Source organism: Bos grunniens, chromosome 16, assembly GCF_055505025.1.
Source record: "Bos grunniens cultivar Pamir isolate PY7600 chromosome 16, Bosgru_T2T1.0, whole genome shotgun sequence".
NCBI lineage: Eukaryota > Metazoa > Chordata > Mammalia > Artiodactyla > Bovidae > Bos > Bos grunniens.
In genome coordinates this window covers 17,631,436-17,645,245 of record NC_141180.1, presented here as the reverse complement: position 1 = coordinate 17,645,245, position 13,810 = coordinate 17,631,436, and the positions used below count along the sequence as shown (strand labels likewise).

At 42.6% G+C, this 13,810-nt stretch overlaps 1 long non-coding RNA gene across 1 annotated transcript; it reads right to left on the bottom strand.

The window, feature by feature from the left end:
* Window positions 1-9,907: 9,907 nt before the first annotated feature.
* Window positions 9,908-13,300, bottom strand: LOC147356255 (uncharacterized). The gene is made up of 3 exons (XR_015143168.1): window positions 13,078-13,300; window positions 12,221-12,372; window positions 9,908-10,072 (listed from the first exon to the last, which is right to left on the bottom strand). It is a non-coding gene; the product is annotated as an uncharacterized LOC147356255 (long non-coding RNA).
* Between the last annotated feature and the right edge of the window lie 510 nt (window positions 13,301-13,810).

Here is a 13,810-nt window from a genome sequence, read left to right as displayed (position 1 = left end):
CACCTTGTCCCCGAGTGTACGCATTGTCTACCTGCCTTCATCTGAAACAAAACAGGAAGTGACTTACTTGAAAGAGAATATAAATCAAAGCTAGCTACGGTAAGAAGTATTAAAAAGAAAAAGCACACACAGAGTTGGGCACAAGATAGTGCCAGGGATGAAGTTAATACACAATGCAGCTCCCAGGCACCTAGCAAAGGTTGTGAATCTGGCCCCGAACTGTTGAGCAGGAGATGAGAAAGGGGGAAGCAGATGAGCATATCTATTCATGGGGCCCAGAGATATGCATGGCAGAGAGCCCAGGTATGTTTCTCAACTCCAGCAGCTTCCCCTTCCCCTAGCATGCTCAATGCACAGGTCCTTCTGGGCCTTTGGTCTCACAGCTCACACCCTGACTGTTTCCTCATCGCGTGTCAGCCACCTGGTCTCCTTTTTGTTTCTTGAAAACATCAAGGTCATTTCTGGCTTCATTTTTCCTCTTTCCTCAGATCTTCACACGTCTGACTTGTTCTTGTCATTTGGACCTCAGCTCAAAGTCCCATCCTTGGAGAAGTGGTTTCTGACTGCCGACTCAAAAGCGATTCCTCTTCCCTACAAGCCTATGGTGAGATTGCTTCACTCTGCTTGTTTTTTCTCATAGCACCTAATCACCGCATAAAAAAATTTAACTCATTTATTTGATAACATAGTTATTGTGTGTCTCTCCCATTACAAAAGGTCATGAGCGCAAGACCTAGGCTGTACCCCTTAAGAGAGAGTCTAGCAGTTGAGAGGAGTCTCGGTGAATATTGGCTGAATAATTGAACGAAGGCTGATGCTAAAACTGGGGAAAGCTTTTTCTGAAGGGTCCTTATAAAAGGGACACAGAGCAGCATAACAGGTGTATTCTGAGCAGCATCCTTACAACAGTCACTGCGAGGCATCTCCGCAGACTGTCTTCTTTTTTAAGATTTATTTCTTTATTTCACTCTATACGTGGCTGCACCGGCTCTTCATTGGTACACACGGGCTTTCTCTACATATGATAAGTGGGCGCTGCTCTCTAGGTGTGGGGCATGGGCTTCTCATTGCAGTGGCTTCTCTTGTTGCAGAGCACAGGCTCTAGGCGTCAGTGTTTGTGGCCTGTGGGCTCAGTAGTTGTGGCTCATGGGCTCTAGAGCATAGGCTCAATAGTCGTGTCACACAGGCTAAGTTGCCCTGCATCATGTGGGATCTTCCCGGAGCAGGGGTTGAACCCATGTCGCCTGAATTGGCAGGTGGATTCTTAACTACTGGACCACTAGAGAGCCCCATCTCCACAGACTCTTAATTAGTATCAGGTCAGCTCGGAGCAAGGAAGAAGGGGAACTCACCAGGAGTAGTTTTATCTGTACTCCCTTCTACTGATAGAACTGATAAAACTACTCCAGGAATAGTTTATCAGTTCTCCTTTCTCTCTGACTGCAATCTCACTTGCTGCAACCAAAGACCATTATGCCATCCTCAATAGATTCAGATAAGAGTTGGCTGCCATTTTCTGCCCCCCAAAAGTCATTTTTATAAATGCGAAAAATTCTACAAATTTGCATGGAAGTGTTGAGCAGAGTAGTGTTAATGACTCAGATTAGTTCTTTAAGGGATCTGTGTGCTTTCTGTGGAAAATAGACTCCAGGTGCAAGCATTGGACTGAGAGGTCAGTTGGGAGGCCATAGTGGAGGCCAGAGTGATGGTGGCTTAGACCAATGTGGCTACAGTGGGGACAAAAAGAAATGCTTAAAATAAAATTGATAGGATTTGCTAATGAAATGGGTATAGGATATACGCGAAGCGGGGAGGAACAATGTCTCCCAAGAATTTTAGTTTGAGTCATTGAGTGAAAGGTGGTACCATTTTGCTGATGTAGGATGCTGAAAAAGGAGGGTTGGGTTTTTTTTTTTGTTTTTTGTTTTGTTTTGTTTTTATTGTTGTTGCTATTGTTTTGTTCTTTGGTTGTTTTTTTTTTTTTTTTGTCAGGAGAGGTGTTAAGAAATGTTAAAGAGGGAAGATAAGTGAGAAGCTCTAAAAAAATCCAACTCTAACAGTATAAGTTATTCCAGTGTAGAAGAAAGAGGATGGCATCTGAAGAAGCTCATGCAGGTACAGAGTTTGTTATTTAACAAACTCAGATTTTTTAAGTCAAAAAAAGTTGGAATGGCAAAGAACTATGCCCATGCATTGCACAAATTTCATTTCTTGGTTTTGATATTATATTATAGTTAAGTGAGAAGTACCATTGGGAGACACTGGAAGAGTGGTACTTGAGATCTCTGTATTATCTTTGCAATTTCCTGAAATCAATCATTATTTCAAAATAAAAAGTTTTTAAAGTGACCCTTGTTCAAGAGAAAGAAATAACAACAGATACTTTAGAGGTTTGAGTTGACTACAAGGTATTGTGAATCAGTGCTGTGATGTGGGTGACGAACTAATGCTGATGCAGTTAGGATGAAAAGAAGTAAAACATTTCCGAAGAGGGATTGTAGAAATACCAGTCTCTTATGTTCAGGTCAGTCCACATCTGAAGCTGGAAGTCCAGTTCTGGGTATCACACTTCCAGATTGACAACCACACTGAATGAGAGCCAGACCAAAATATCCAGAATGGGGCAGCCCTGTCATATAAGAAATAGTAGAAGGAGGCTAATTTATCTACCCAAGAAAACTGCAGACCTCCGTGAGACATAACACGTGTCTTCAAATACTTGACAGACTGTCATTTGGCAATCAAATTTAGATGAATCTTTGACATCCCTTAGCTGCAATGAACTTACACTTTCTCTTCACAAAATGCCAGAAATACTTTTAAAGAACACTAAGAGAAGCCGTTTAGCCATGCTAAGATTTCTGATTTTTTAAAACAACAGAAGCAGAATAAATCTGGAACATCAAAACGGTCTCCTACCTGAGTCTTAACTGTTAATTTCATTTGATTTGAAACTGTCACTAATTTTAAGGACTCTCCACTTTATTACCGCCACTTTCAAGTATTTCCTCCTGCCACTGTCAAAAGAGCTTTTAAAATATAAGATCTATAACTCAGAGTTCTGTCAGCCTTTCACATGGAACCAAGAAGTTTTATTTTTGCCTTGACTAGCAAACATGGGAGCACAGCACTTTTCCAATTTCTCCTGATTTATGTAGGGAAAAGAAGATGGATTTAATACTGCAAGATTATATTGATACCTCTTCAGTTCATATTAGCTTATACACTGCAATGAAGTTGAGACAGAAATTTAAGAAGAAAGAAATACTAAAAGGCTACAAAAAGTACAATGATAAAACCCAATGAAAAGAATCTTGCAGACACTGATTTTCATATCCTGATTGTGATGAAGGCATTAATTACGCATTCTCACTATTGTGTGTCTGTTCAGTCTGCTCATGAATTTTTCTAATTCTGAACCCCCACACAGAAAAAAAGTCAAAAACAAAAATGTTGAACATCATCATGAACCAGAAACTAAATACAGAACATTATTCTTCTTTTAAACAAAACCAAAACCCTTGTTACACCTGGAATGGGGACTGATTGTGGTTCTGTGTGGTAGCTGTCTTACAGTCTCATACCATTTGCATCATCATTGGGAACAGGCAACAAGCAAAATAAATAAGTAGAGATATAACTTGTTAGATGAAGCAAGTATTACAGAGAAAAATAAACTAAGAAAGGAGATTAGGAGATGCTGAGATAGAGGCCTAAAAATGAGATAGTAAAATAAGCAAAGATCAGAGAGACGAGCAGTTCAGGAAGAGTCCTGGAAGTGTGCCTGGCATGTTCCAGGCAGAGTTAAAAGCATGAGAAGTCAGAGAGAAACTTGCAGGCTACTGTAGGAACTTTGGCTTCTACCAGTGCGAAGAGGATCTGATGGAATTTGAGAGAAGAGTGACCCGATCTAAACTACAGTTTAATAGGAGCACTCTGACTGCTGCATTGAGAATAGATTGGATGAACTGGGAAGGGACGTCATAAGCAGAAGAGGAGCAGTCAGAAGACTGTTGTCATGATCTGGGTAAGAGCTAATGATGACTCAGAGCACAGGGACAGTGGTTGAAATGGGGAGAAGTGATTGGGTTCTGGGTTCCATTTTGAAGGTCAAGTTAACAGGTTTTTCTAATAGATTTTTTGTGGGATGTGAGAGGAAGAGGAGTGTCAAGGAAGGGTGAAGTTGCCATTCACTGAGAGAGGAAGATAGGCTGTGGGAGAGAAAGTTTGGGAGATGGAGGCTGTCAGAATCTCACTGCGGGATGCTTGGCTGGATATGCCTTAGGTCAGGGGTCCCCCACACCCAGGCCACAAACCTGTGGCATGTTAGGAACTGACGACACAGCTGGAGGTGAGCGGTAGGCAAGTGAGATAAGTTTCATCTGTATTTACAACCGCTCCCCAGCACTCACATTACCGCCTGAGCTCTGCCTCCTGTAAGATTAAGGGTGGCATTAGATTCTCATAGGAGCACTTGAATCATCCCATAGATCATCCTCCAAGCTCCATGGAAAAACTATCTTCCAGAAAGCTGATCTCCGGTGCCAGAAAGGTTGGGGACCTCTGCCTTAGATATCCAGTTGGAGGTGACAAGCAGGCAGTCGGATATAAAAGGCTGGAAAACATGTTGTTGCCAGAGGTATAAATTGGGAATGGGTCAGTATTTAGATGGTAAGTAATCTGCCTGTGGTGTTGGAAACCTGGGTTCGATCCCTGGGTTGGGAAGATCCTCTGGAGAAGGGAATGGCTACCCACTGCAGTAGGTAGATTCTCCATTTTGACTGGAGAATCCCATGGGCAGAGGAGCCTGGTGGGCCACAGCCCATAGCATTGTGAAGAGGCAAACATGACTGAGCGACTTTCATTTTCTACAAAGACCATAGTCACTAGACTGGATGAAAACTCTAAGTGCGAGTGTGGAGGGAAGAGAGACGTGGCCCACTGCCTGAGCAGCATTCGGCAGCAGACAACTAGAAGGAGCAGGAGGCAGGGAGGAGAGAAGCCTGGAGGCTGTGGGTCCTTCGTTCCCCCTTGCTTCTCTCCCTCCAGCTCTCACTCTCCTTCTTCACTTTCCACCTCTCTCAGCCTTACCTCCTTTAGCCTCACGTCCTTCAGCCTCACTCTTAGATACTAACAAAGACGTTTTCTATCAGAGTGCACAAGCCAAAACAGATATTCACCAGCTAAACCCTATCCTTTTAATTGGGTGATTCTTTTTAAAAGGCACACAGATCGCTCTTAGGTGCATTAGTTATACTATGTGGATCAGCCAGAACAAGTTACTCAGCTCTGTGTGTTCCACCGACCTGCCTGCCGAGTAGTATTGAAGATGTTCTCATTAGTGTTGCCGTTGTTATTGTTCAGGGAGGCTTCAGCCCTCAGTGCACCCTCCCTCCTGCCTTCTCCCACTCCACCCCCTGATCCAGAGGCCAACAAATGCTCACATCATTTCACTTTGGTCCAGCTGCCAGGCTGGGGAACAGATGTTGTATTGTTAACACCAAGAAGAGAACAAACAGCCCCGCTCCTCTGTGTTCTCCCACCTCCCCCTCCATCCCCATTTTAGTTCCCTGGTGAAAATGGGCAAACAGTTGTTGGGGGGAGGCGAGGATGGGGCTCCAAGTGAGTAATGCCATCCTCCCCAGCCAAGGCTGAGTCCCAGCCGGAGGCGCACAGAGCGTTCTGTCTGGCCCTGTTTACAGCAGACACGAGTTCAATCAGCTGAGAGGCTGGCTCGTGGCTGGTGACGTGAAGATACTCACACTGAGCAGGGCATTGAGAGAAAGAAGACAATGACCCTCTTCTACGTGTAGCCCCAGTAACCCATCTACCTGCATTTGATGAGCAAAAGCTGTGCCCAAAAGACAATCCCAAGGAAATGATTTCCTAGCTGAGGTCTATCTCTGTGTCTGCTCATTTCTCCTTTAGAAACTTCTAAGAGGTGGAGGGACCTGAACCATTTCTTTTCTGGAGACTAGAGGTTTACAGTCTCCTGATTTTTTTTTTTTTTTCATTCTTTTGTAGGCCATTTCCTCAGGTTCAGGGACGTGGTGGGGTGCAGGGGTGGAATAAACATGGACTATTGAGGGCCAAGCCTAGAGATGAAGGAGGGCATGGAATTGAGGAGGCCAAGTACGGGGCAAAAAGGTGTGCAGGGCCATGACGACCAGGCTAAGTAGTTGGAACTTCCTTGAAGTTACTAAATGGCAATGAACAGATTTTTGACAAGAGAGTGATGTACAGGAAGCAGATATTTCCTCTGTGAAGGATGGATGGGAAGGAAGATCTGGTTAAGAGGTTGCTCTAAGAATCTGGGTAGCAGACAGCAAAGACCCCAAGATTCCATTAGAGTTGGCTCAGCTGTTGTCAATGAGGTGAAATCAACAGGGCTTAGGAACCAATTGGGTGTAGAGAAGGGATGGCTGAGGAGAGGGGATGGCTGAGGATGACTATGGTTATAGTGAGAATGTACTGGTTCTCAGCCCTGAAAAGGTTATGCCCATCCAGCCTCCTGTATACATCATTCAAAATAAAGTAGATGTAAGGAAGTGGGATGGAGAAGGAAATGACTACCCACTCCAGTATTCTTGCCTGGGAAATCCCATCACAGAGCTTGGCGGGCTATAGTCCACAGGGTCGCAAAGAGTTGAACACAACTTAGTGACTGAACAACAGCAAGGAAGAAGGGAAGGAAAGTTGGGATAAATTGGGAGATTGGGATCGACATATATACACTATTGATATTGTGTATAAAGTAGCTGGGCTTCCCAGGTGGCTCAGTGGTGAAGAATCCACCTGCCAATGCAGGAGATGTGGGTTTGATCCCTAGGTCAGGAAGATCCCCCAGAGAAGGAAATGGCAACCCACTCCAGTATTCTTGCCTGAGAAATCTCATGAATGGAGGAGATTGGCAGGCTGTGGTCCATGGGAGTCGGACATGACTTAGCGACTAAACAACAGCAACATAAAATAAATAACTAATGAGAACTGATATAGCTCAGGGAACCCTATTCAGTGCTCTGTGGTGACCTAAATGGAAAGGAAATTCAAAAAAGAAGGGGATATACATATACATATAGCTGATTGACTTTGTTGTACAGCAGAAGCTGATACAGCATTGTAAAGCAACACAACATTGTAAAGCAACTGTTCTGTTGTTATTTTGTGACTAAGTCATGTCCAACTCTGTGACCCCATGGACTGTAGCCCACCAGGCTCCTCCGTCCATGGGATTCTCCAGGCAAGAATACTGGAGTGGGTTGCTATTCCCTTCTCCAGGGGAGCTTCCTGACCCAGGGATAGAACCCACATCTATCTCCTGCACTGGAGAATCCTCCTCGGTGGATTCTTTACCACCGAGCCACCGGAAGCAACTATACTTCAATAAAAATTAATTAAAAAATGTTTTTAAAGTAAGTGTAAGGAATTTCAAGAAGTTTGTTTTATTCTAGAATGGCTTACTTGACACTTTTTTAAAAGCACTGAACACTTTCCAAATAATTCTTTGGCACCCTGTTTTCTTGGTATTTCAAGCACGTACCTTTTCATGCTTGTTGGACAAGCCAACATGGGAGAGAGTTGCGAAATTCATGTTTGGGCCACTAGGTGGATGGCACGCCTCTCACAAAGAACAGTGAAGCAGGAAGAGGAGAAGCAGGAGCAGAGTGGGGCTGATGAGCTCAGCCTTGGGCTTGTGAGTGTGAAGTATCAATGGAGACAGACACTGCCAGAAGGCAGCTGATTAGATGAGTCTGGAGCGGAGATGGTAGAACTGGGCGTCATCAGCACTCATGGGGCAGAGGTTGGGGCAGAGTCATGGGAGAGGGTAAGGTCATTCAGGGTGAATGTGTGGAGAGAGAGGGAAGAGAGCCTGGAATAAAACCTGCAAGAAACTGGCATTTTAGGAATTGTGCAGGAAAAGGAGTCTGATGAGGAGTATCTAGGAAGATGAAAGAAAATTCAGGAGGCAGTAGAGCCTCAAAAGGCTAAGGAACAAAATAGATTCAAGAAGTAAGAAATAATCAATAGCATCAAATGCTGTAGCCTGATACAAGTCAGATAGGAGGATGAAAGCACTGATTAGCATCACTGCATGTAACATCAAAGAGGTCCCTGTTTAATTAGGTCCCATTTGTTTATTTTCATTACTCTGGGAGGTGGGTCAAAAAAGATGTTGTTATAATTTATGTCAGAGTGTTTTTCGTATGTTTTCGTCTCTGCGTTTCATAGTGTGTGGTCTTACATTTAGGTCTTTAATCCATTTAAAGTTTGTTTTTGTGTATAGTGTCAGATAGTATTCTGATTTCTTTCTTTTATGTGTAGCTATCCCAGCACCGCTTATTGAAGAGATTGTCTTTTCTCCATGTATATTCTTTCCCTCTTTGTCATAAATTAGTGACCATAGGTGTGTGGATTTATCTCTGAGCTTTCTATGCTGTACCATTGTGTGTGATACATATATACAGTGGGGTGTTACTCAGCCGTAAAAAGGAAATTAATATGTATATTAATACATATATGTGGAATCTAGAGACATGGTGCTGATGAACCTATTAGCAGGACAGGAATAGCAAGACGGACATAGAGAACAGACAGAGGGGACGGTGGGAGGTTAGGATTGACATGTACACAGTACCATGTGTAAAGTAGCTAGCTAGCGGGCACCTGCTGTATAGCACAGGGAGCTCAACTCCGTGCTCTGTGATGACCTAGAGGGGTGGGGTAGGTGGGGGGCGGTGGGAGGGAGGTCCAAGAGGGAAAGGATATATGTATACATAAAGTTGATTCACTCTGTTGTACAGCAGAAAGTAACACAACATTGTAAAGCAATTATACTCCAATAAAAATAAAAAGAGGTCACTGTTGGCCTTATCATTGAGGGTGATTCCTAAGGAGTGGTATATGTGGAAGGATGTGTGAGAAGCCAATGAAATGATAGAAAGAGGTAATGAGTTTACCCTATTAGTGGTAGCTATAGAAAAATGGAAGGTTGAGGTTGAGACAGAATTTTCTGAAAAGATGGCAGAGAACATATTAAAACCATATTTATACCTGTCAGACAAATACATCAAGACCCACCAGATTCAGGGGCAGAGTGGGAAGCTTTAATACATAAATGAATTTTAGGGGAAGACTTTTCTTTTCATCACCTATGGGCTACAGAGCATCAGCTGAGGTAATGATTTTGCGTGGCTTGAATGTGGCATTCTGCAAAGTTGGACAGTCGTTTGTCAGGCATTTATTACACATGTTAGTTACATGAGCTGCTGTGGGGGATTCAGAAACAGTGAGCTCAAGAAGCTCATCGCCTTCTGGGGAGAGAAAACTACGTCAGAGGCTGTAACCTATAGTGTGAAGCACCTATTCTATTTGTCCTACGTAGTATTTTTGTAATATCAAACCATCATTTTAAAAGATCATATACAAAGCTGGATATCTGGCTCCTCTCAAAAAACTAGAAGATATATGACCCTTAACCTGCATTACTGCCAGGCCTTGGTTGACTGGAGTGAAGGTGTGACTGCCCCTTACTGAGAACACCCATTCTCTAGTTCCCTCCCTTGCTTAGGACGCTTTATTAGCTGACTCATGGAGAAGACTTCATTTACATTATCTGCCTAGCCCTTGGGAGTCATTTGTGTTTGTGACTGCCCCTGAGGACAACCCAAGTCATGCCTGAATCACTACATGCTAGAATGCCTGAGGCCAATAGCTATGTTACAGGTATTCAGGAAAGGAAGAAATAAGAAGAATTAAATAATTAAGCAAAGCTTCTCAGATTTGGTCTTGACAGGTATGTAGGATAAAAATAGGTGGTTGATGAATAAATGATTGGTTGGATGAAAGAGAGCAAAGCATTTCCCTTGGGTTCCAGGATGGACTTGGTGCATGTGCATGGCGTGCCGTAGCTGGAACTGAGGGAGCACAGATCTGGCACTTTTCCTTTAAAATATGAAAACTTATTTTCAGAGCAGGAAGAAGAAATTTTAATTGAAGACAGTGGTATCTGTAATTTCTCCATTCTCATCTGACTGTCTCCTTGTAGACAACTTCCTGGTCAACAGCAATGATCCTGTAGAGATATTGCAATGTGCTGCTCACTTGAGAGTTAAACAGAAAGGTCATGTAACATTAGGATTTTACATCTATATAGTCCACTCTTGCTTGGCACAGTTGCTTCAGTCTCAGTTCCCTGGGTAGTCGTAACATCCAAATCACCTTTCTTTTAATCTTTTCCATTGTTTGTGCCCACCCCCAAAGAGGGTGCTCTTCAGGCTCAGTGAGCCGCAGTTCCAACCTTGCATCCAGTTTCAAGTTTTGGACAGCATTTGAAACGACCTCAAAAGGATAATCACTTATTAATCCCTTTGATGATTTCTAAAGTTTAAGAATGAAAGAAAGAAAAGTCACCCTAAATCAAAGGGAAAAGCACTGAATCATGCTACTTCAGTGACCCTTGTTTCAAGGATCTGGCCTTTGCACTGAATTTTCTGCATTCTGAATATGACCAGCTGTGTGTGAAAAAGCCTGCTTGTCACTTGATGACCATAAAATGTAGCCTACCAAATTGACAAACCTCACTCTTAAATAAGAGCAGACAATCAGATGCTTAAGGAAGCCCTCCGACATGAAAGATAAAGATAACAACAGTAATAAAGCAACTTGGAGAAGCAGAGGCAGTGCAGAAAGCAGAAAATTACCATGAATATATAATCAGTGCCTTCAGAGACGTGAGGGAAAGTTTATATCCATGAAACAAGATTAAGATGCAAAAACAACAGCAAAAAAAAAAAAAAAATCATGAAAATAAGAAAAAGTGCTAGAGAACTAAAGATACAGTAAACTCCTTGGAAAATGTAAAAAAAAGGAAAACCAACTTCCAAAAGGTAAGAGAAAAAGTGTAAAAAGTGTACAGTGATGGATAAGAAGATTTTTTTTTTAAGTTAGGGAATCAATCCAGGCAGTTATTTTTCTGAACAATTATAGTTCCAGAAAGAAAAAAAAAGGAAAAATAATAGAGAAGAAATTATCAAAGACATGTTATAAGAAATAGAGGAATAAAGAAAAGCTTATATGTAAAAAAGTTACAAAGAAATGGGAAATAAGAATAGCAATAAACTTCTCAACATCACACTAGACAAAGCTAGGAGACAAAAAAAAAATTTTTTTGAAGGAAAATGATTTTCAACTATTCCCAACTAAAGGTCTTAATTAAGTGTGAGCACAGAATAGACATTTTCATATGAGCATGATTTCAAAGCACTGCCTATAGAATTCCTATGCATAGGAATTCTTGGTGAATGTGCCCCACCAAAAGGAGGGTGTAAACCAAGAAAGGAAGGCATGGGATCCAGGAAACAGGAGATGCAACAGAAGAGAAAGATGAAGGGAATTTTTGGAATGACTATGAAGGAATTCCCTTGTGGTCAATTTTGCAGTGAGCCTGGAAACAAGCCCAAAGAGGAGCTGGAGGACAGAGACTCTTGGAGGAAGAGCGACAGGAAAAAATGAAGTTAGACACATGGCAGGCTTCAAGACGAATGCGGAAAAAAAAAAAGACGAATGCGGAATTATCTCCCTCCTCCACCGACACCTGGTTTGACCACGTGGAAATTTATGTACAGTGAATGTTGAATGGTGTAGGGAAATTTAGCCATAGATACAAATATAATTGAAGAAGGAGGAGAGGAAGAGGAAGTGGAGAAGGAGGAAAGAGGAAGAAGAGGAGGAGGAGGAAGTAGGCTATAATGAGTTACCTGAAAAAGCAAAAGGTTGAAATCATAGTCCTTAGGCTTGGCATGCACAATCTTTCAGTGATGATAATAACCTAAACCCTGAATATTGTTTTTTTTTTAATTCTCTGTTGGAAGAATTGGACACACTAGAGAAAGAAAAGAGGGTATGAGAGATCTAATACCTCATTTACAGTAAAATTTTAAAAATAAATCATTAATCAAGTGACAGCAGAATTAGCGTACTACATTAAAATTAAGAAGTACATATCATAAGAAAGAGCTGAAAGGCTTGAATGCAATTGCCTCTAGGGAGCCGGATGTGGGGGAGGTAGTCAGGAGGCCACTGGACTGCTGGGTTGATAAGTATCTAGCATGTTTGACTTGTTTCAACTCAGGGTCTGCCTATGTTGCTTTGATTAAATTTTAAATTATTATGGGAAATAAATAGTAGCCCTAAGACAGTTTTAGAATAGCTGTGCACCTACCAAGATGAGTGCTTGGGAAGATAATGACTCACTTAGATTCATCAGTTGTGCGTCTTATCGAACAGTTACCAGCCTGGAGTTACAGCTTCATGCACAGTCCCCCATGCAAACACTTGCCCAGTGTGCTTAGGCAACAGCTGCTCCTGCTAGTCCTTGTTTTGGGAAGAAGGAAAGTGGATGAGTTAGACAAAAATAGCTGTCTGTGTGGGAAGAGATATTTTTACCTTCATCTTTAAGCCTGCTCCGTGTACAGCTACTATGACAGAACACTGAATGTTGAACAGTATTGAAGCCAACAACTGGTTCCCAGCCTCTTTCTGAGATATCCAGGCAAATATAGAGAAAAACAGAATGAAATATGCCAAGTTGCTGAAATTTATAGTATCCTTTTCGAGTAAAAACTGTCAGGTTGCTAGTCAGAAAAAAACACTCTACCCGAGGTGTTAGAATGCTTCACACTGAAAAGTTAAGTGTTAGAAAGGAACTTAGAAATCATCCAACTCAGCTATCCCCGGAGACTCAGAGAGGCAGAGATTGTCCAAAGCTACCCAGCTTACTTGTTTGAAAACAAGACCCAGAACCCTCTATGAGACTCCATACTGCCTACCTCAGAGTTTGACTTGTAGCCTTCAGATAGATAAATAGATACAGATTGTAGAGCAAGGTCGGGATCCAAATACGATTGTAATTCTAAAACTTGGGATCTTTCTGCCACTCCAAACTGCCTCACAGAGCAACAACAATAAAAGGAGAGCTATAAAACCCCAACAAATCAGCAGCTTATCTCTGTGCCTGAACTGCCAGCTTTTAGGGTTTAAGCGGTCCATTCATTCAACAATGACTTATTGAGCACTTACTGTGTCCTGAGTGGTTTCCAGATAGAGGTGGCTAGTGGACAGGTGGATGCTGGGGTTTGAGGTGAGAGATTTCAGAGTCATCGACAAGTTAGGTGGCGATCACTGTCACGCTGAAGAATGAGATTGCCTGGGGAGAATGAGAACACTGAAGAGAGAAGATGCCCAAGACAGGATCCTAAGGAACAACCAGCCCGAGGACAGAAAGAGTAAAGGAGTAAACAAGGAGTACCTGGAGCCTCCGCCTATCTCTGAGTGTAGGTTTTTGTGTCTTACATGCCTTAACTTGTTGCTTGTTTTTCTCCTGAGTGTTAAATTTGTGTCATAAGTATGTGTAGCCAAGGCTTGAAACGATAGAAGGAAGGACTTGGGAGGATTTAAGAGTGAACAAAGACATTCATGAACCTGGAGAAGTTCGTGGAACCAGTTCTGGACTTCCTGTGGAGGAGTAAGCTTCAGCCCACTCTGCCCCGGTCCTCGCACTGCTGCCACGAGCATGGGCCCCGGGGAAACCTGGGGAGGACAGGTGTTTCCTGGAAGGGTCAGTGGAAGGCCATCCCCCCTCGTCCAGATGGGCCTGGTCCAGATCAGAGCATGTGCTGCTCAGAGCCATGTGGTATAAAGGTTGCATAAACATGTGCTTGCTCTGTGATGAGGACAAGGACCAAGGAGACTGGACATGACCAGAAAGGTTATCATATGCTGAAAACAAAGGGGAAAAGGCCTAGACATGCAC